This window comes from Prionailurus bengalensis, chromosome B1 (assembly GCF_016509475.1).
Source record: "Prionailurus bengalensis isolate Pbe53 chromosome B1, Fcat_Pben_1.1_paternal_pri, whole genome shotgun sequence".
NCBI lineage: Eukaryota > Metazoa > Chordata > Mammalia > Carnivora > Felidae > Prionailurus > Prionailurus bengalensis.
The window spans coordinates 37,444,211-37,465,433 of NC_057344.1; the positions used below are offsets into that span (position 1 = coordinate 37,444,211).

Here is a 21,223-nt window from a genome sequence, read left to right on the forward strand (position 1 = left end):
CTGCTAGCAGTGACTTTGGGTACCTCATGCTAAAAGACCAACAGGCATGGAAAGAAATCCTACAATAGAAGATGGGGTTGCTGCTAGACAATGGGGACAAAAAGAGTATCTTTGGCACTAAGTTGATCCCCTGAGGTATTTCTTAGTACTCATGTCCCCCATTTCAACCTTAAATTGACAGATATAGTAGCCATGTCCTAATAAGAGCATAGTAACAAGTGGCTCACCCCTCAGGAATAAGGATCTAGCTCACCCCACCAGACTTAGAATAGTGTCAGCCAAGGTAAGGAGAATTTAGAATGGTGACAGAGTATGGAGATGGTGAGTATCAGTTATGACTTCAAGATCAACTGTAGCAGTAGGAGGTATGGTTTGTCCCACAAATCCTCTGCCTGTAAATTTCTAGAAAATGAGAGCAATCAGAATATTGAAGGACCTCTTTCTGGATAAGATATAAATAAGTAGATCTGAGTGACCCAAAAGTTGGACTGTAGTGGACACTGCTGCTGTCTCTCCGGATCCCCTTTTCTCCTAACATCCATCCTCTGCTGCCGTAGCTGCATCCCTGCCTGGGAATCACCCTTGGTTGCAAGGAATTGGCTCATCCAAGGTCACTCCTGCTCCCAAGAAGCAGCCCATAGCCAGGGACTGGTGAGGGCATTGCCACTGTACCCTTGCCTCATTTGGGGACAACTCTGAAGTTCTGGCTCAGCTCCAGAGCTCTCTCTGGGATCAGCTAAAACCTCAATCCTAACAGTATTGCTGATCAGTTTTCCCACTGCCTAATCTAGTTGTCCTGCTTTTCTTATGGTGTATCTCCTAAAATCCCTCTAGATGCCTTTCTTTGTCTCAAGGTCTGTTTCCAGTTAATTCAACCTAAGTTAGCACATATCACTTCCCTGTAAATATTATGTCCATCTGTTCTATAACATAAAATTTATGGCATTAGAACTTTTTAATCTGACAGTATAAACATAGCTTTATTTTCATCATACAAACTGGGACATGCAAATTAGGAACACATTCCCCATGTGGTCCAGAACCACCCCTTCCATTTTGCAAAAGGGGACACTGAGGCACAAGAGTGAAAGAGGCAATTCCTTCTAGCTTACCAGTGCCCTACAGCCATACTCTGCATGGCCAGAGAAATGTGTCCTCCCCTGCCTCTCCCAATCACACCACAGGGCTCATAAGGGAGACATGAACTTGATCAACTTCTTTCCTGGGGGCCTGACACAGTCCCCCATGCACAGGGTTCCCTCACTAAGCCCCTGTGGGGTAGAGAAAAGACACAGCAATCCACACTCCCACCACGTACCTTAATCTGCACTGAATTTTTCTTCTCTTTTCAGCACTGAAACCAAGATTTTGGCAATACTGGAATAGCCTGCCTTTCCCCCATGATGTAACATTCCCTCTTATCCATAAAGCTCTCCACAAGTCTTCTTCTGCACAGATGGAAAGAAATACAAACAGAGCAGGAACAGGGCTCTCAGAGTAGCCCATTTCTGCACAAGCCCAGAGGTCATTTCCCAGGACCCCTCCCAACGTGCTTCCCCTTGATCTGCCACTTGCCAGCTGTCTGACCTTGAGCACAATACATGAATTCTCTGAGTCTCAGCTTTCTTATCTGTAAAATAGGATAATAAAACTTCCCTCACAAAGTTGTGATGAGGATGAAGCAAGGGATTTTCATGGTGTCAAACAGCAAAGAGATCTTCCTTAAATGATACTCTTTGGACACAAAGGAAAGCCTGCCCATAGCCAATTGAGTTGGATATAGGTTACAAAATATTTTCACTTAAAAATGCAGCCTAAAGCAGACAGATTAAATTATAGATTATAGGGGCTGGAGTAACCAATGAGATCATCTAACTAGCCATGCAGTGCACAACAATGGGGATGAAGAAGCAGCCTGCAGAAGTAACATGGTTTGCTTTTAATTTTTTGAGAAACCTAAACCATAAGAGACTCTTAAAAACTGAGAATAAACTGAGGGTTGATGGGCAGTGGGAGGGAGGGATGGGAGGGTGGGTGATGGGTATTGAGGAGGGCACCTGTTGGGATGAGCACTGGGTGTTGTATGGAAACCAATTTGACAATAAATTTCATATATATATATATATATATACATACATATAGACTATATATATATATATATATATATAGGCTATATATATATAGAGAGAGAGACTAGAAAAAAAGAGAGAAAACATTTAAAATCTATTTTTAAAAAAAGAAGTAACATGGTTTGCTTAAGGTCACACAGACCTGGCTCAGAGCAGCTGGGTTCCCACTTGGGAAAGCAGACCAGGGCCCCTCCATGGTTTCACTTTCAGCCCCAAGAATGAGATTGAGACTGTGAAGACTTTGAGATTCAGCCAGCAATTATTTGAGGTGTGGCAATAATTTCTAAGGTGTAACTTTAGTGTTTCTAAATTCCTAACATAATAATCTTCTAGATTGGAAGCCAGAAATCAGAATTCCCCAAATCATATTATTTTTAAAATACTTCCAATATTCTTCATACACTTTATTATTATGAATATGTATCTTAAGAAAGCTATTTAGTAAACAATGAAAATTTAGTTTAGTTATATTTACAAAGGACTGCAGCCTATAGAGAATATTCAAACTCCAGAAAACACAAGAGAACATTTTTGGTGGTATTCAAATATCACAGAATCCCGGTCTCCCAATCAGATTGACAGCATCACACAGAATTGTATGTCAAATTGTCAATTTAAGGACTTATTTTATCTCCCAAACTTATTATTTCTTTTTTTTAACGTTTATTTATTTTTGAGACAGAGAGAGACAGAGAATGAGTGAGGGAGGGTCAGAGAGAGAGAGGGAGACACAGAACCTGAAACAGGCTCCAGGCTCTGAGCTGTCAGCACAGAGCCCGACGCGGGGCTCGAACTCACCCACCGTGAGATCATGACCTGAGACGAAGTCGGACGCTTAACCGACTGGGCCACCCAGGCACCCCAAACTTATTTCTTCAGACATCTTTCAAAGTATCTGTACAGTATCCTACACATATATACTTAATAATATGTACTTTATTTGTGTGAGTGACTCACCCTTAGCAGTAGACAGGGTCATAAGCACACCTTTAACTTGGCAATGACTATAAACAAGACAGCTTGATCAGACTGTGACCCCATCTCTCTTCCCTATTCCTGTCCCAGCTATCAGAGTATCCTCCTTAAGACCTCAGTTCTGTACCTTAGTGTTTCCTGCTACTGCTTTCGACCCAATCTTAGTGGACTCCTTCAGAGCTTCAAGGTATGTATGTAAATTGGAAGCTTTAATTTTCCTAAGAGACTTATAAGACTTTCTCCTATTTTCATGACTTTCAACTGATTTTTCTCAGGATTTAGGATTAAGAAAAAAATGAATCTCCTTGAGAAATGCCAGGAAGGATTCCCCATATGAAAACATGATGCAGGCATGTGATCTCTTCCTGCCCAGCAGCCTGTGCTCTAAGAGGGTCCCTGGCTGGACACAGGGGACACAGAGTTCACATACAGGACACAGGAAGTGGTAGCATAGTTTAGGTGTTCATGCATCCAACCAAGCTGTATGCTGTACTAAGAACCCTCCTGGAGTCTGGCACTCTATATACATTTCTTGTAGCTTCCATAACAAATTACCACAGGTGGGATGTCTTAAACAGCAGAAAAAATGTTCTCTCACAGTTCTGGAGCCTGGAAGTCTGAGGCCAAGGTGTTGGCAGGGTCACAATCCCATAAAGACTCCAGGGGAGAACGTTTCTTTTATACAGTCAGTCTCCTAGAGAAAGAATGTGACTCTACCCAATCCTAGTTTCCTGGCTCCCAGCTATCCCTGGCACTGGCTGGCCTGCAGTTACATCAGTCTGGTCACTGCCACCATCTTCACAGGACCCTCTTCCTGCTGTGTGTCCCTATCTCCTAACCTCTCACTCCTTAGAAGGACAAGTCATTGAATTTATGGCCCACTTTCATCCAGGATGACCTCATCTTAACCAACTTCATCTGAAAGACTCTGTTTCCAGGGGTGCCTGAGTGGCTCAGTCGATTGAACACCCAAATCTTGATTTCAGCTCAGGTCATGATCCCATGATTTGTGAATTCAAGCCCCATGTCTGGCGCTACACTGACAGCACCAAGCCTGCTTGAGATTCTATCTGTCTCTCTCTCTACCCCTCCCACGCACACTCTCTCTGTCTCTCTCTAAAGTAAATAAATAAACACTTGAAAAATTAGAAAGAAAGAAAGAAAGAAAGAAAGAAAAAGAAAGAGACTGTGTTTCTGAATAAGGACACATTCACAGATGCCAGGAGTTAGGACTGTTTGAAAACACAATTCAACCCACAACCAGGACCAATAGCAACCAAGTCAAACATGGTTCTGGCTAGTACAGAATTTAGTAAGTAAAAGGGCAAGTACTTTCAGTGTAATAAGCATCACCTAGGGTGAGGGGAAGCATGGTCTGCAAGTTGAGTAAGAGGAGAAGCAGCTCACTCAGATTGGTAATTAGAGAAGGCTTCCTGAAGGAAGAGGCATCTATGTGGCATGAGCAGGATTTGGCCTTAGAAGGGTGCCAGAGAAAAACACAGCAATGAATGAAGCCCTAGGGTTAAAAACACAAGGTGTTGCCTTTGCCCAAGCTTTCCCCTTTCCTAGAAAGGAAGTCCCAAAGATTTTAAGTATAGCTGCCTCCTTCTAGGCCTCAGGCCTCAACTTGTGTCATGTATTTGGAAAGACGTTCCCTGGCCAGCCTTTACTCACTCTTCTCTATTCATCATCCTACTTATTCCCTTCAATGCATTATCACAACCTGCTTTGGGTACTTACTTGCTCACTTACAACCTTCCTTCAAAACCAGAAGTCTGTCTCCTGAGTGCAAGAATCCACCACCTTTTTCACAGATACACGTGTAGGTAGCACTTAACACAGAACCTGTACATGATAAAAAATGAATGAATAAATGATTGAGTACATGAATGAACAAATCAGAATGTAGGTTCAATGTGGCTAGATTGAAGATTTCAAGACAAGACAGAAAGCTGGGAAGAGAGCTGTGAATCAGAACATTCAAGGCCCTTGTGGCAGGTGGAAGAGCTAAGACTTGTTCTAAGTGCAATAGGGAACAGGAGTGGAGTGTGGTGTGGTGGGGAGTTCCTTTAAATAGGAGAGTACATGGGGTGTCTGGGTAGCTTAGTTGGTTAAGTGTCCGACTGGCCCAGTTCATGATCTCATGATTTGTGGGTTCAAGCCCCACATTAGGCTCTGTGCTGACAGCTCAAAGCCTGGAGCCTGCTTTGGATTCTGTGTCTCCTCTCTCTACCTCTCCCCCACTTGTACTCTGTGTCTTTCTCTCAAAAATGAACCTTAAAATTTTTTTTGTAAATAAATAGGAGAGTGCATGGAGGATTGTCCTTGACATCTAGCAATGGGTAGAGATCCTGGGTTTTCAGTGGGGAAAGACCTTGAAGGAGCTGGAGATTTGGACTTAACAAGTGCATTGCACATAGTAGGAGTCAAGTAAATACTGGTTGGTTAAATGAGTGAGTATATGAAAAAGTCTCATATACAGAGCCATTCATTTCCAGTTGGATACTAGGTGTCAGAAGTCACAGAATTCCTGCTTTCTTGATAACACTGTACCACTGAAGTTTTCTCCTCCTTAGAATTTAGGAGGCTAATATTTTCTTCTTTTTCTTCTTCCACCTTCCTTGACCAAGGAAAAGAAAGTCTTTGTACTGTTGGAAGAAGACTACCATACCCAGTGGCCAGAAGCCAGAAGAAGCAGGAGCCTTCGACAGACAACACCTCACTGCTTCAATCAGCTCTGAGCTGGCTTAACAGGCACACTCCTGCCACCAGGATACAGCACCTCCTGCTGTGGGAGCCCCTGGCAGTAGCTCCACTTAGAGAGAAAAGCTGTAGCAAAGGCTTTTGAAGGCCCAGCCCCTCACCAGGTTCAGAGGCTGCCAGCAGCGCCCTCCCACACTCCCCACAGGGACTGAAGGTCATCAGAACCTGCAAACTACAGATCTCCCTTTGCATCTCTGCAGCATAGGATTTTCAGGCCCCTGGGTATTTCCCTTCTTACTGTAAGCAGGAACTGAAAGAGACTAGGCTTGGTATAGTTTTATTTTATTTTACTTTTTTCTACATAAGGCTGTTGCCACTATCCACAGCTGCTTTCACTACTATTATTGCTCACTGCAAAGACTGAATTTGCTGGGTAAGACCAGAGAACCTCTGAGATCCTAAACAAATAAAGGGTATTTTGGTTCATTTCCTTTTGAGATGTGGAAGATATTATTCAATTACCAAGCATATTAAGTCTCTCCTACGTGCTCTGTTCCACAAGGCTTACAGAAGATGGTGATGGTGTGGGCAGAGTAGCCCTTTAATCTACCGATAGAGGTATAAGTTGGTGCAACCTCAATGGAAAGCAACTTGGCAGGACTTATGAAAATAAGAAAAAACATGAACCCTTTGAAATGGCTTTTCCAGTTCTAGGAATTTATCCTACAGATGTACTCCCACATATGTGGAATAACATACATATCATGTTTTTCATCACAGCAAGATTTGAAGAACGCAGGTTTGGACATAGCTGAGACGCCCATATATAAGGACCTGGAGAGCATAAACAATGCTGTAGTTAGACAATGGAATACAAAATAGCTGTAAAAAGAAAAGATATACCCTCTATGTAAGTCATATTAGAAGATCTCCAAGCGAGTTATCAATTGCTGCACAACAAATTTGTTGGCTCAAAGCAGCATTTACTATCTCTTGGTTTCCATGGGCAGGAATTTGGGAACAGCTTAAGTGGGTGGTTCTGGCTCAGGGTCTCCCATGAATCTGGAAGCAAGCTAATGGCTGGGGCTGGGGTTGGGGTCAAGACCTGACTAAGGAGGATGGAAGATCTGCTCATGGGTCTGGTCTGTTACTGTCAGCAATGTTCTCACTCACACAGTTGTGGGCCAGCCTCAGCTGCTCCCCTCACAGACCTCTCCTAGGCTGCTTGAGTATCCCCAAGACATGACAGCTGGCTTCGTGAAATAAGTGATACAAAATATAGCTCCCAAAACTGAAGGGGTAGTTTGTTTATTACCTAATTTCAGAAATGACACCTCATCACTTCTGCTGATTTTCTATGCACTAGAAACAAGCCACCAATTCCACCCATGGCCAAGAGGAGAGGAGTCCACCTCTTGAAGAAAGTATCAAAGAATCTGTGGATGTATCTTTAAAATCACCACACCAAGATGGATTTCTAAGCAAAAAAAAAAAAAAAGTCTCAAAAAGTAAAGTACAGAGCACTTGTATGGCCAGCTACTACATATGTAACATGAGGAAAAAGAATAGTTATATGTATTTGCTTGCAGAAGCATAAAATATCTTGGAAGGATGCACAATAAACTGTTAACATTGGTTGCTTCTAGGGAGAACAATGTGATAGTTTAGAAATGGGGATTGGAAGGAAGCTTTACACTAAGTATCCTCATATACCTCTTGAATTTAACACCATGGTAAATTACTTATTTTTAAGAAGAGAGGAAGTGGAGATCCAATATGGCAGAGAAGTAGGGGGACCTGGAGTTCCCTTGTCCCTCAAACACAGCAGTGTTGAGGCCAGAGGACTTTGAATTCCAAGAGTCTGGGCTGAAAAGTGACAGAGATGTCTCCAGGCACCCACAGGAACAACCTTGCAGGCCATAGGTACATTATTGTGAACTGGGAGAGAAAAATGCATAGGCACAGTTGGGAGGGATCCCATTTGGTGGAGAGACAAAGGGAAGAGAAAGAGAGGCTGGGGAAGTACAAGACTGTATCTGGACAAGAAAAACACCATGGATTGGGAAAGAGAAAAATCCAAACTCTAACTGCAAGACTGTCTCCAGACTAAGGATGGCTGCCATGCTCACGCACCTGGGGAGGAGGGGATCCAGCCCTGGGCTCTGTAACAAGTTGAGAGGCACAGTTTACAGTGGGAGAAAGCAATCCCCACCCTGGAGTGCTGTGGGAATAAGGTATATAACCATTCAAAGAACAAAGACTGACTGCACTTGTCAGCCACAGGCCATATATCAGCAACGCTGAGCAGCAGTTCCCCAGAAATGGGGAGCACAGAGCAAAACCCTTTAAGACATTGGGGATTAAATCTGAACCAAGCAACCAAAGAGGAATGAGAGTTGGTGGAGCCAGACAAACTGCCTCGTTTGTGCCTATGGCAATGCAAGGAAAGCCTGAAAAGAGTGGCTTGGAATACCCGGTTGGTGGAGGAGAGACTGGGGTGTCACCATCTTTCTCCTGATCACCAAGAAGGTGCAGTTTCAGGGAATAGACAGCAGACCCACAGTGGAAGTGAAACCTACTTACACAAACCCATGCCCCTCCGTACCTGGTAACTGCATATCTACTGGAGCAGGATTGACACAGACTAACCAGACAGTCTCTCCTCCAGACCTGTGCTTCCACCCGTTCCAAAGCACCCAGTGTTTTTGCATTTCCTGATTTAATTCTTGGACAATTGTTATTATACACACACACACATATATATATATATATATATATATATATATATATATATATATTTCCTTCTTATTTATTCCTCCTCTAGTCTGGTTATTCTGGTTATTGGTTTATTTAAGCAGACATATTTAATCTATTCTCCTTATACCTGTTCTATATCTCCTTCTATCTTTCTGAGAGAGAGAGAGAGAGAGAGAGACCAGAGAGTTTCTCTGCCTGGTCAATTTTCTTTTCTTTTTCCCTGCCTTTGTATGGGATAAGGCCTCTTCCACCAACACTGCCCCCACCCCGTTGTTTTTTTTTTTTTTTTTTTTTTTTTTTTTGCTGTTGTTGCTGTTTTAGTTTAGTTTAGTTTAGTTTTCTTTTTTTTTTCTGGAGCCACTTCAACAAACAAATCAAACCACACTGGATGGAGGGTCCAAAACATCACTATGAGTAGGGAGACAAAGCAACCAGAGTCACAACAACAGACAGCAAGTAATGCACTCCAAAAAATACCCCCTGAGGGGCCAGACCCTGGACAGTGTATGACCCCTTTAATATAGTAGTGCTCACGAGTGCAGGACACATAACAAGCTTTTAAAACACATAAGGGATAGAAAACTAGCCAAAATGATGAAACGGAAGAATTCTCCTCAAAAGAAATTCCAGGAAAAAAAATGAAAGCTAAAGAATTGGCTAAAACAGATATAAACAATATAATGATCAATAATTTAGAATAATAGTCATAAGATTAATCTCTGGGCTTGAAAAAAGCATGGAAGACAACAGAGAATCTATTGCTGCAGAGATCAAGGAACTAAAAACTAGTCATGATGAATTAAAAATGTTGTAAATGAGGTGCAAAATAAACTAGAGGCGGTGGCATTGAGGACCGAAGAGGCAGAGGGGAGAATAAATGAAGTAGAAGACAAAATGATGGGAAAAGATGAAGCTGGGAAAAAGAGAGATGACAAAATTCTAGACCCTGAGGGGAGAATTAGAGAACTAAGTGATTCAATGAAACATAATAATATCCATATCATAGGAGTTCCAGGAGAAGAAGAAAAAGAGAGAGAAAGGGGCAGAAGGTGTACTTGAACAAGTCATAGTGAGAATTTTCCCAATCTTGGGAGGGAAACAGACATTGAAATCTAGGAGGGGCAGAGAACTCCCTTCAGACCTAACTTGAATCGATCTTCTGCACGACATATCAGGGTGCAACTGGCAAAATACAAAGATAAAGAGAATTCTGAAAGCAGCGAGGGACAAATGGCCCTTAACCTACAAGGGTAGACACATGAGGGTAGTAGCAGACCTATCTACTGAAACTTGGCAGACCAGAAGGGAGTGGTAGGAAATATTCAATGTGATAAATAGGAAAAATATGCAGCCTAGGAAAAATAAAGAATCCTTTATCCAGCAAGGCTGTCATTCAGAATAGAAGGAGAGGTAAAGGTTTCCCCAGACAAACAAAAACTGAAGGAATTCATCACCACTAAACCACCGCTACAAGAGATCCTAAGGGGGGACTCTGTGAATGGAATGTTGCAAAGACCATGAAGGACCAGAGACATCACAACAAGCATGAAACCTACAGATAACACAATGACACTAAATCCATATCTTTCAATAATAACACTGAATGTAAATGGACTAAATGCTCCAATGAAGACACAGGGTATTGGAATGGATAAAACACACACACAACAACAACAACAACAACAACAACAACAACAAACAAGACCCATCTATTTGCTGTCTACAAGAGACCCATTTTAGAGCCGAGGACACCTTCAGATTGAAAGTGAGGGGATGGAGAACCATCTATCATGCTACTGGAAGTCAAAAGAAAGTGGAGTAGCCATACTTATATCAGACAAACTAGAATTTAAACTAAAGGCTGTTACAAGAGATGAGGAAGGGCATTATATCATATTTACAGGTTCTAGCCATCAAGAAGAGCTAACAATTATAAATGCTTATACACCCAATTTGGCAGCACCCAAATGTATAAGATAATTAATCACAAACATAAGCAATGTTATTGATAAGAATGTGGTAATTGCAGGGGGCTTTAATACTCCATTTACAACAACGGACAGATCATCTAGGCAGAAAATCAATAAAGAAACAATGACCCTGAATGATGCACTGGGCCAGATGGACCTGACAGATATATTCAGAACTTTTCATCCAAAAGTAGCAGAATACACATTCCTCTTGAGTGCACATGGAACATTCTCCAAGATAGATCACATACTGGGTCACAAAACAGCCCTCAATAAATATAAAAGCATTGAGATCATACCATGCACATTGTCACATCACAATGCTATGAAACTTGATATGAACCACAGGAAAAAGTTTGGAAAACCTCCAAAAGCATGGAGGTTAAAGAACATCTTACGAAAGAATGAACGGGTCAACCAGGCAATTAAAGAAGTATTAAAAAATATATGGAAATAAATATGGACAACATATTGGGCAACAGTCCAAACCCTTTGGGATGCAGCAAAGGCAGTCCTAAGAGGAAAATACATTGCAATCCAGGCCTACCTCAAGAAACAAGAAAAAATCCCAAATCCAAACTCTAACCGCACACCTAAAAGAACTAGAAGAAGAACAGCAAAGAAACACCAAGGCCAACAGAAGAAGAGAAATAATAAAGATCAGAGCAGAAGTAAACAATATAGAATCCAAAAACAAAAACAAAACCAGTAGAACAGATCAATGAAACTTAAAGCTGTTTTTTTGAAAAAATAAACAAAATTGATAACCCCCTAGCCAGACTCCTCAAAAAGAAAAGAAAGAGGACACAAATGGATAAAATTGCGAAATTGGACTTAGCACAATCAATCCCTCAGCAATAAAAACAATTACCAGAGAATACCATAAAAAATCATATGGCAACAAACTGGACAACGTGGAAGAAATGGACAGATTCCTAGACACCCACACACTACCAGAACTCAAACAGGAAGAAATAGAAAATTTGAACAGACCCATAACTAGTGAAGAAATTGAATCAGTTGTCAAAAATCTCCCAACAAATAAAAGTCCTGGGCTAGATGGCTTCCCAGGGGAATTCTACTAGACATTTAAAGCAGAGTTAATACCTATCCTTCTCAAGCTGTTCCAAAGAATAGAAATGGAAGGAAAGCTTCCGGACTCATTCTATGAAGCCAGCATTACCTAGATTCCCAAACCAGACAGAGACCCCACAAAAAAGGAGAATTACAGGGCAATATCCCTGATGAACATGGATGCAAAAATTCTCAACAAGATACTAGCACATCGAATTCAGCAGCATGTAAGAAGAATTATTCACCATGATCAAGTGGGATTGATTCCTTGGCTGCAGGGCTGGTTCAATATTTGCAAATCAATCAATGTGATATATCACATTAATAGAAGAAAGGATAAAAACCATATGATCCTGTCAATAGATGCAGAAAAAGCATTTGACAAAATACAGCATCCTTCTTAATAAAAACCTTCAAGAAAGTTGGGATAGAAGGAACATACCTAAACATCATAAAAGCCATATATGAAAAGCCCACAGCTAATACTATCCTCAATGGGGAAAAACTGAGAGCTTTCCCCCTGAGATCAGGAACACAACATGGGTGTCCACTTGCACCACTGTTGTTTAACATAGTGTTGGAAGTCCTAGCATCAGCAATCAGACAACAAAATGAAATAAAAGGCTTCAAAATTGACAAAGAAGAAGTCAAACTTTTACTTTTAGCAGATGGCATGATACTCTACATGGAAAACCTGAAAGACTCCACCAAAAGGCTGCTAGAGCTGATACATGAATTCAGCAACGTCGCAGGGCACAAAAATCAATGTACAGAAATCGGTTGCATTTCTATACACCAATAATGAAGCAACAGAAAGAGAAATCAAGAAGTTGATCCCATTTACAACTGCACCAAGAACCATAAAATACCTAGGAATAAACCTAACCAAAGATGTAAAAGATTTGTATGCTGAAAACTATAGAAAACTTATGAAGGAAATTGAAGACACAAAGAAATGAAAAAACATCCCATGCTCATGGATCGGAGGAATAAATACTGTTAAAATGTCAATACCACCTAAAGCAATCTACATATCCAATGCAATCCCAATCTCAGATACACAACCTAACCTTACGCCTTAAGGAGCTGGAAAAAGAACAGCAAATAAAACCCAAAACCAGAAGAAGACAGGAAATAATAAAGATTAGAGAAGAAATTAATGCTATCTAAACCAAAACAACAGCAACAGCAGCAACAACAACAACAACAAAACCAGTAGAACAGATCAATGAAACCAGAAGCTGGTTCTTTGAAAGAATTAACAAAATTGATAAACCACTAGCCAGTTTGATCAAAAAGGAAAAGGAAAAGCTCAAATACATAAAATCAAGAATGAGAGGAGAGATCACAACCAGCACAACAGAAATAAAAACAATAATAAGAGAATATTATCAGCAATTATATGCCAATAAAATGGGCAATCTGGAAGAAATGGACAAATTCCAGAAACATATACACTACCAAGACTGAAACAGGAAGAAATAGGACATTTGAACAGACCCATAACCAGTAAGGAAATTGAATTAGTAATCAAAAATCTCCCAAAAAACAAGAGTCCAGGGCCAGATGGCTTTCCAGGGGAATTCTACCAAACATTTAAGGAAGAGTTAACACCTATTGTCTTGAAGCTGTTCCAAAAAAATAAAAATGGAAGGAAAAGTTCCAAACTCTTTCTGTGAAGCCAGCATTACCTTGATTCCAAAACCAGACAGAGACCCCACTAAAAAGGAGAACTATAGACCAATTTCCTTGATGAACATGCATGCAAAAATCCTCAATGAGACATTAGCCAACCGGATCCAACAATACATTAAAAAATTTATTCACCATGACCAAGTGGGATTTATACCTGGGATGCAGGGCTGGTTCAATATCCACAAAACAATTAACGTGATTCATCACATCAATAAAAGAAAGGACAAGAACCATATGATCCTGTCAATAGATGCAGAGAAAGCATTTGACAAAATACAGCATCCTTTCTTGATAAAAACCTTCAAGAAAGTAGGGACAGAAGGAGCATACCTCGAGATCATAAAAGCATTATATGAATGACCCAACGCTAATATCATCCTCAATGGGGAAAAACTGAGAGCTTTCCCCCTAAGGTCAGGAACAAGACAGGGATGTCCACTCTCGCCACTGTTATTCAACATAGTATTGGAAGTCTTGGCCTCTGCAATCAGAAAACACAAAGAAATAAAAGGCATCCAAATCAGCCAGGAGGAGGTCAAATGTTCACTGTTTGCAGATGACGTGATACTCTACATGGAAAACCCAAAAGATCCCACAAAAAAACTGCTAGAATTGATTCATGAATTCAGCAAATTTGCAGGACATAAAATCAATGCACAGAAATCGGTTGCATTCCTATACACCAACAATGAAGCGACAGAAAGAGAAATCAAGGAATCAATCCCATTTACAGTTGCACAAAAAAAACCATAAAATACCTAGGAATAAATCTAACCAAAGAGGTGAAAAATCTATACACTGAAAACTATGGAAAGCAGATGAAAGAAATTGAAGAAGACACAAAAAAATGGAAAAAGACTCCATGCTCCTGGATAGGAAGAACAAATATTGTTAAAATGTCAATACTACCCAAAGCAATCTACATTTTCAATGCAATCCCTATCAAAATAACACCAGCATCTTCACAGAGCTAGAGCAAATAATCCTAAAATTTGTAAGGAACCAGAAAAGATCCCGAAGAGCCAAAGCAATCCTGAAAAAGAAAACCAAAGCAGGAGGCATCACAATCCCAGACTTCAAGCTATACCACAAAGCTGTAACCATCGAGACACTATGGTACTGGCACAAGAACAGGCACTCAGATCAATGGAACAGAACAGAGAACCCAGAAATGGACCCACAAACCTACGGCCAACTAATCTTTGACAAAGCAGGAAAGAATATCCAATGGAATAAAAACAGTCTCTTCAGCAAGTGGTGCTGGGAAAACTGGACAGCGACACGCAGAAGAAGGAACCTGGACCACTTTCTTACACCATACACAAAAATAAACTCAAAGTGGATGAAAGACCTCAATGTAACACAGGAAGCCATCACAATCCTCGAGGAGAAAGCAGGCAAAAACCTCTTTGATCTTGGCTGCAGCAACTTCTTACTCAACACGTCTCCAGAGGCAAGGGAAACAAAAGCAAAAATGAACTACTGGGACCTCATCAAAATAAAAAGCTTCTGCACAGCGAAGGAAACACTCAGCAAAACTAAAAGGCAACCAACGAAATGGGAGAAGATATTTGCAAATGACATGTCAGATGAAGGGTTAGTATCCAAAATCTACAAAGAACTTATCAAACTCAACACCTGAAAAACAAAGAATCCAGTGAAGAAATGGGCAAAAGACATGAATAGACACTTCTCCAAAGAAGACATCCAGATGGCCAACCGACACATGAAAAAAATGCTCCACATCACTCATCATCAGGGAAATACAAATCAAAACCACCATGAGATACTACCTTCCACCTGTCACAATGGCTAACGTTAACAACTCAGGCGACAACAGATGTTGGTGAGGATGCAGAGAAAGAGGATCTCTGTTGCATTGCTGGTGGGAATGCAAGCTAGTGCAGCCACTCTGGAAAACAGTATGGAGGTTCCTCAAAAAACTGAAAATAGAACTACCCTATGACCCAGCAATTGCACTACTAAGCATTTATCCAAGGGATACAGGTGTGCTGTTTCAAAGGGACACATGCACCCCCATGTTTATAGCAGCACCATCAACAATATCCAAAGTATGGAAAGAGCCCAATGTCCATCGATGGATGAATGGATAAAGAAAAGGATATATATATATATATATATATATATATATAAATATATATATATATACATATATATATACATTGTATATGCATATATATATATATATATATATATATACACAATGGAGTATTACTCAGCAATCAATGAAATCTTGCCATTCGCAACTACGTGGATGGAACTGGAGGGTATTATGCTAAGCGAAATTAGTCAGAGAAAGACAAATATCATATGACTTCACTCAGTGAGGACTTTAAGACACAGAACAGATGAACATAAGGGAAGGGAAACAAAAATAATATAAAAAACGGAGGGGGACAAAACATAAGACACTCATAATTATGGAGAACAGACTGAGGGTTACTGCAGGCATTGTGGGAGGGAGGATGGGCTAAATGGGTAAGGGGCACTAAGGAATGTACTCCTGAAATCATTGTTGCACTATATGTTAACTAATTTAGATGTAAATTGGGGCGCCTGGGTGGCGCAGTCGGTTAAGCGTCCGACTTCAGCCAGGTCACGATCTTGCGGTCCGTGAGTTCTAGCCCCGCGTCGGGCTCTGGGCTGATGGCTCAGAGCCTGGAGCCTGCTTCCGATTCTGTGTCTCCCTCTCTCTCTGCCCCTCTCCCGTTCATACTCTGTCTCTCTCTGTCCCCAAAATAAAAAAAAAATTAAAAAAAAAACACGTTGAAAAAAAAAGTCTTAAAAAAAAATAATTTAGATGTAAATTTAAAAAGAAAATTAAAAAAAAATACTTGCACCAGCATTCTTCTCAAAGCTAGAACAAACAATCCTAAAACTTGTATGGAACCACAAAAGATCCCGAATAGCCAAAGTAATGTTGAAATAGAAAGCCAAAGCAGGAGGCATCACAATCCCAGACTTTAGCCTCTACTACAAAGTTGTAATCGTCAAGACAGTATGGTACTGGCACAAAAACAGACACATAGGCCAATGGAATAGAATAGAGAACCCAGAATTGGACCCACAAATGTATGACCAACTAATCTTTGACAAAGCAGGAAAGAGTATCCAATGGAAAAAAGACAGTGTCTTTAGGAAATAGTGCTGGGAGAACTGGACAGCAATATGGAGAAGAGTGAAACTAGACCACTTTCTTATACCATACACAAAAATAAACTCAAAATGGATGAAAGACCTAAATGTGAGACAGGAAACCATCAAAACCCCAGAGGAGAAAACAGGCAACAGCCTCTTTGACCTCAGCTGCAGCAACTGTGTCTTGCTCGACACATCTCCAAAGGCAAGGGAATTAAAAGCAAAAATGAACTACAGGGACTTCATCAAGGTAAAAAGCTTCTGCACTGCAAAGGGAACAATCAGCAAAACTGAAAGGCAACTGATGGAATGGGAAAAGATTTTTGCAAATGGCATATCAGATAAAGAGTTAGCATCCAAAATCTATAAAGAACTTACCAAACTCAACACCTGAAAAACAAATAATCCAGTGAAGAAATGGGCAGAAGACATGAATAGACACTTTTCCAAAGAAGACAGCCAGATGGCCACCAGACACATGAAAAGATGCTCAACGTCTCTCATCATCAGGGAAATGCAAATCAAAACCACACCGAGATACCACCTGACACCGGTCAGAGTGGCTAAAATTAACAACTGAGGAAACAACAGATGCTGGAATGGATGTGGAGAAAAGGGAACCCTCTTGCACTGTTGGTGGGAATGCAAACTGGTGCAGTTGCTTTGGAAAACAGTGTGGAGGTTCCTCAAAAAATTAAAAATAGAACTACCTTAAAACCCAGCAATACCACTACTAGGAATTTATCCAAAGGATACAGGAGTGCTGATTCTCAGGGGCACATGTACCCCAATGTTTATAGCAGTGCTTTCAACAATAGCCAAATTATGGGAAAAGCCTAAATAAATGTCCATCAACTGATGAATGGATAGAGAAGATGTGGCTTATATATACAATGGAATACTACTTGGCAATGAGAAAGAATGAAATCATGCCCTTTGCAGCAATGTGGATGGAACTGGAAGGTATTATGCTAAGTGAAATAAGTCATTCAGAGAAAGACAGATGTCATATGTTTTCACTCATATTGTGATCTTGAGAAACTTAACAGAAGAACGTGGGGAAGGAAGGGGGAAAAATAGTTACAAACAGAGAGGGAGGGAGGCAAGGAGTCTCTTATGAGAGTCTTAAGTACAGAGAATAAATTGAGGGTTGATGGAGGGGTGGCAGAGAGGGGAAAATGGGTGATGGGCATTGAGGAGGGCACTTGTTGAGATGAACACTGTTCTTGTATGTAAGCAATGAACCATGGGAATCTACCTCAAAAACCAAGAGCACACTGTACACACTGTTATGTTACCCAATTTGGCAATATATTATTTTTTTTTAAATATGAAGAGAAGCTGTGTGAAGCTTCTTTTGGCACTCATGCCAGTTTTGCCACTGAAAACCCAGCTGATGTCAGTATCATATCATCTAGGAATACTGGCCAGACAGCTGTGCTGACGTTTGCTGCTGCTACTGGAACCATACCTCTTGCTGGCCACTCTGGTCCTGGAAACTTCACCGACCAGACCCAGGTTAGCCTTCCAGGAGTCAAGACTTCTTGTAGTTACTGATCCTAGGGCTGACCACCAGCCTCTCACAGAGGCATCTTTTAACCTATCTACCTGCACTATGTGGACATTGCCATCCCTTGCAACAACAAGGTAACTCAGTTGATCTGATATAGTGGAGGCTGGCCAGGGAAGTTCTATGAATGCATGGCACCATTTCACAAAAGCCTACATGGGAGGTCATGCCTGAACTCTACTTCTACAGAGTTATTAAGAGATTGAAAAGGAAGAACAGGCCACTGATGAAAATGCTGTGACCAAGGAGGAATTTTAGGGTGAATGGACTCCTCCACCTCCTGAGTTGACTGGTTTTCAACCTAAGGTTGCAGATTCATCTAAAGTTATGCAGTTGCCCTTTGTGCCTATTAAGCATTTCCCTACTGAAGACTGGTGTACTCAGCCTGCCACTGAAGACTGGCCTGCAGCTCTTCCTGCTCAGGCCAATGAATGGGTAGGAACAACCACTGAGCAGTCTTAAGTTTCTCTTCCACAAAGACAAATAGAATGGAATAAAGGTTGATGGAAAATAAACAGTTTCTAAAAAAAAGGAAAAGATAAGAAAAGGGAAGGGAAAAGAAAGGAGCTCTTAGGAGATGTACAAAATGGAATACTTATAGGCAGAAGCGAGTGGGAAAAGGAAGTTATTTTAATAAATTATATTTTATATATAATTTTTATATATATTTTTTATATATATAAAAATTTTATATATATATTTATATATATTTATATATATTTATATATATTTATATATATATAAATATATATATATTTATATATATTTATATATATATTTTTATATATATTTATATATATTTTATATATATATTTTATATATATATTTATATTATATTTTATATTTTATATTTTATAATTTAATAAATTATATTAAGAAAAATGAAGAAGAGAGGAAGTAATCATTTGATTATTCCATTAATATTTATGGAGCATTGGGGAGCAAGACACTAGGGAGTGTCTATACCCTTAAGGAATTTGCAGCCTCACTAGATTAATGGGATTCCAGCATGGCTGAAATCTTTGAGAAAAAATTTCTTTCCAAATAAACTGAAGGTCAAGTGTAATCTCAGATAATAGGCCCCTTGTAGATGCTATTGAAGACTGTGGAGTGAGAAATGCTTCTGTGGGATTCCAATGGAAAGTGCAGGATCAGCAGGGAGAAAGGGGGGACTGGCCACTTGCGGAGGGTCCATGAGGAAGGGACCAAAGTGAGATTGTGGAAATAGAAAAGAGGAAAGAGGGGCTTTGGGAGACTGGCCAATATAGTTGGAGGTTTGTGTTCTTTGATGATTACTTTTCCCTGACTCCTTAGCTCCATCCCTGGCTCCTCTTGTTTTGAAAAGAAGGCTGTGGTTCCACCTGAATCACCACATAAAAATGAGTACAAGGTTAAACTTGGGCTTCTGTGTGCTCCTGATCTAGAAAAGTCATTCTGATGCTAGAAGCAGATATCCACGCATTTCAGATCAAATCAAAAGGAGGTTTCCTGAACGGTTCAAGGAATCTTGAAGAACCCAAGTAGAGCTAGCCTAGAGATATGAACTTGGAACTGGAGAGTTGTAATTCAAGATATCTCTCCTAGGGTGCCTGGATGACTCAGTCAGTTGAGTATCCAACTTCAGCTCAAGTCATGATCTCACAGTTCATGAGTTTGAGCCCCACATCTGGCTTTGCACTGACAGTGAGGAGGCTGTTTCAGATTCTCTGTCTCCCTCTCTCTCTGCCCCTCCCCCACTCATGCTCATTCTCTCTCTTTCAAAAATAAATAAACATTTTTAAAAATTAAAAAAAAAAGCCATGCTTTCTCTACTTTTGGGCTGCAAGGTCTTTTGACCTGCCTCTCTGTGTACATCTGTGCCATGTCTCCCCAGTTGCCCATCTCTTCCTTTTATCTTCTAAATTTATTTATTTTGAGAGGGAGAAAGAGAAAGTGCACATGAGCAGGGGAGGGGCATAGAGAGAGAGGGAAGAGAGAATCCCAAGCAGACTTCACCCTGTCAGCTCAGAGCCTGACACAGGGCTCAATCTCATGAAATTTGAGATTATGACCTGAGCTGAAATCAAGAGACAGGTGCTTAACAGACTGAGCCACCCAGGCAACCCAAGCCTGTCTCTTCTGGATTTGTTATAGTTTCTGCTCCCCTCTTGTTTTGAGTTGCATTGTGCCCCCCTCCATCTATATTTTGAATTCCTAATGTCCAGTATCTCAGCATGTGACCTTATTTGAAGATAGGGTCACTATAGGCATAATTAGTTAAGATATAGTTAAGATTATAGTGGATGCTAATCCTATATAACTGTGTCCTTATAAAATGGGAAATTTTGGACACATACATACAAGGAGAATGTCATGGGAAGCTAAAACCAGAGATTTAGGTGCTGAAGCAGAAGCCAAAGAATGCCAAAGATCACCAACACACCACCAGAAGCTAGAGGAGAAGCATGCAATAGATTCTCCCTCATAGCCCTTAGGAAGAAACAACCTGGATGGTACCTTCATCTTGGAATTCTAGAACCCAGAACTATAACAAGTAAATTTACATTAAGACACCTGATTTGTAGTATTTTAAGGCAGCCTTAGCAAACTAATTCACCCTTCATATTGACTTGCTCTTGGCTTTGGTTTCCTTGGCAGACCTGCTCACCCTAGAGTGGAGCACAGACTGACCATGGACCCTGAGTCTGTTAGCTCACTTTACCACAGGAGAATCTGATTACCTACGCTCACCTGTTTGTGAATGAGCCACCACTGAGCCTGGGCTCATCAGCTGTGAGGGGAATGGATTACATCCTCTGCTATAAACTGGCCACCCAATTTTCTGCCCACTACAGGGTTTGTGGGGAATGAGGCAGTTACCAGAGAAAGGATGGAGCATCCAAAAATGTAGCCCCATATGTGGCATTCTTTTCCTTTTAACATATTCCCAAAACCCCAGTTCTCAGCCTGAACAGGAGAATAACTGGGAGGATATTGGATACTTACAGGAACCGTCACTGCTCTGTGCCCTTATCCATAAAATTTTAAAAGTATGTAATGTGATAGGTCTCATGCTAGCTGCTGGGAATAGAAGGCTAAAGAAGATACTACTTTTGTGAAGGAGCTCACAGCCAAGAGAGGGAGACAGACAATAAAAATAAACATTTGTTTTACTGGATGTGCTTGAACTGCTTTGCAGGCATGACATAATT

The 21,223-nt window shown here is 40.6% G+C and overlaps 1 pseudogene; it reads left to right on the forward strand.

The window, feature by feature from the left end:
- The first annotated feature begins 299 nt into the window (after nt 1-299).
- LOC122468687 lies at nt 300-18,494 on the forward strand (annotated as a pseudogene).
- The last annotated feature ends 2,729 nt before the right edge of the window (nt 18,495-21,223 follow it).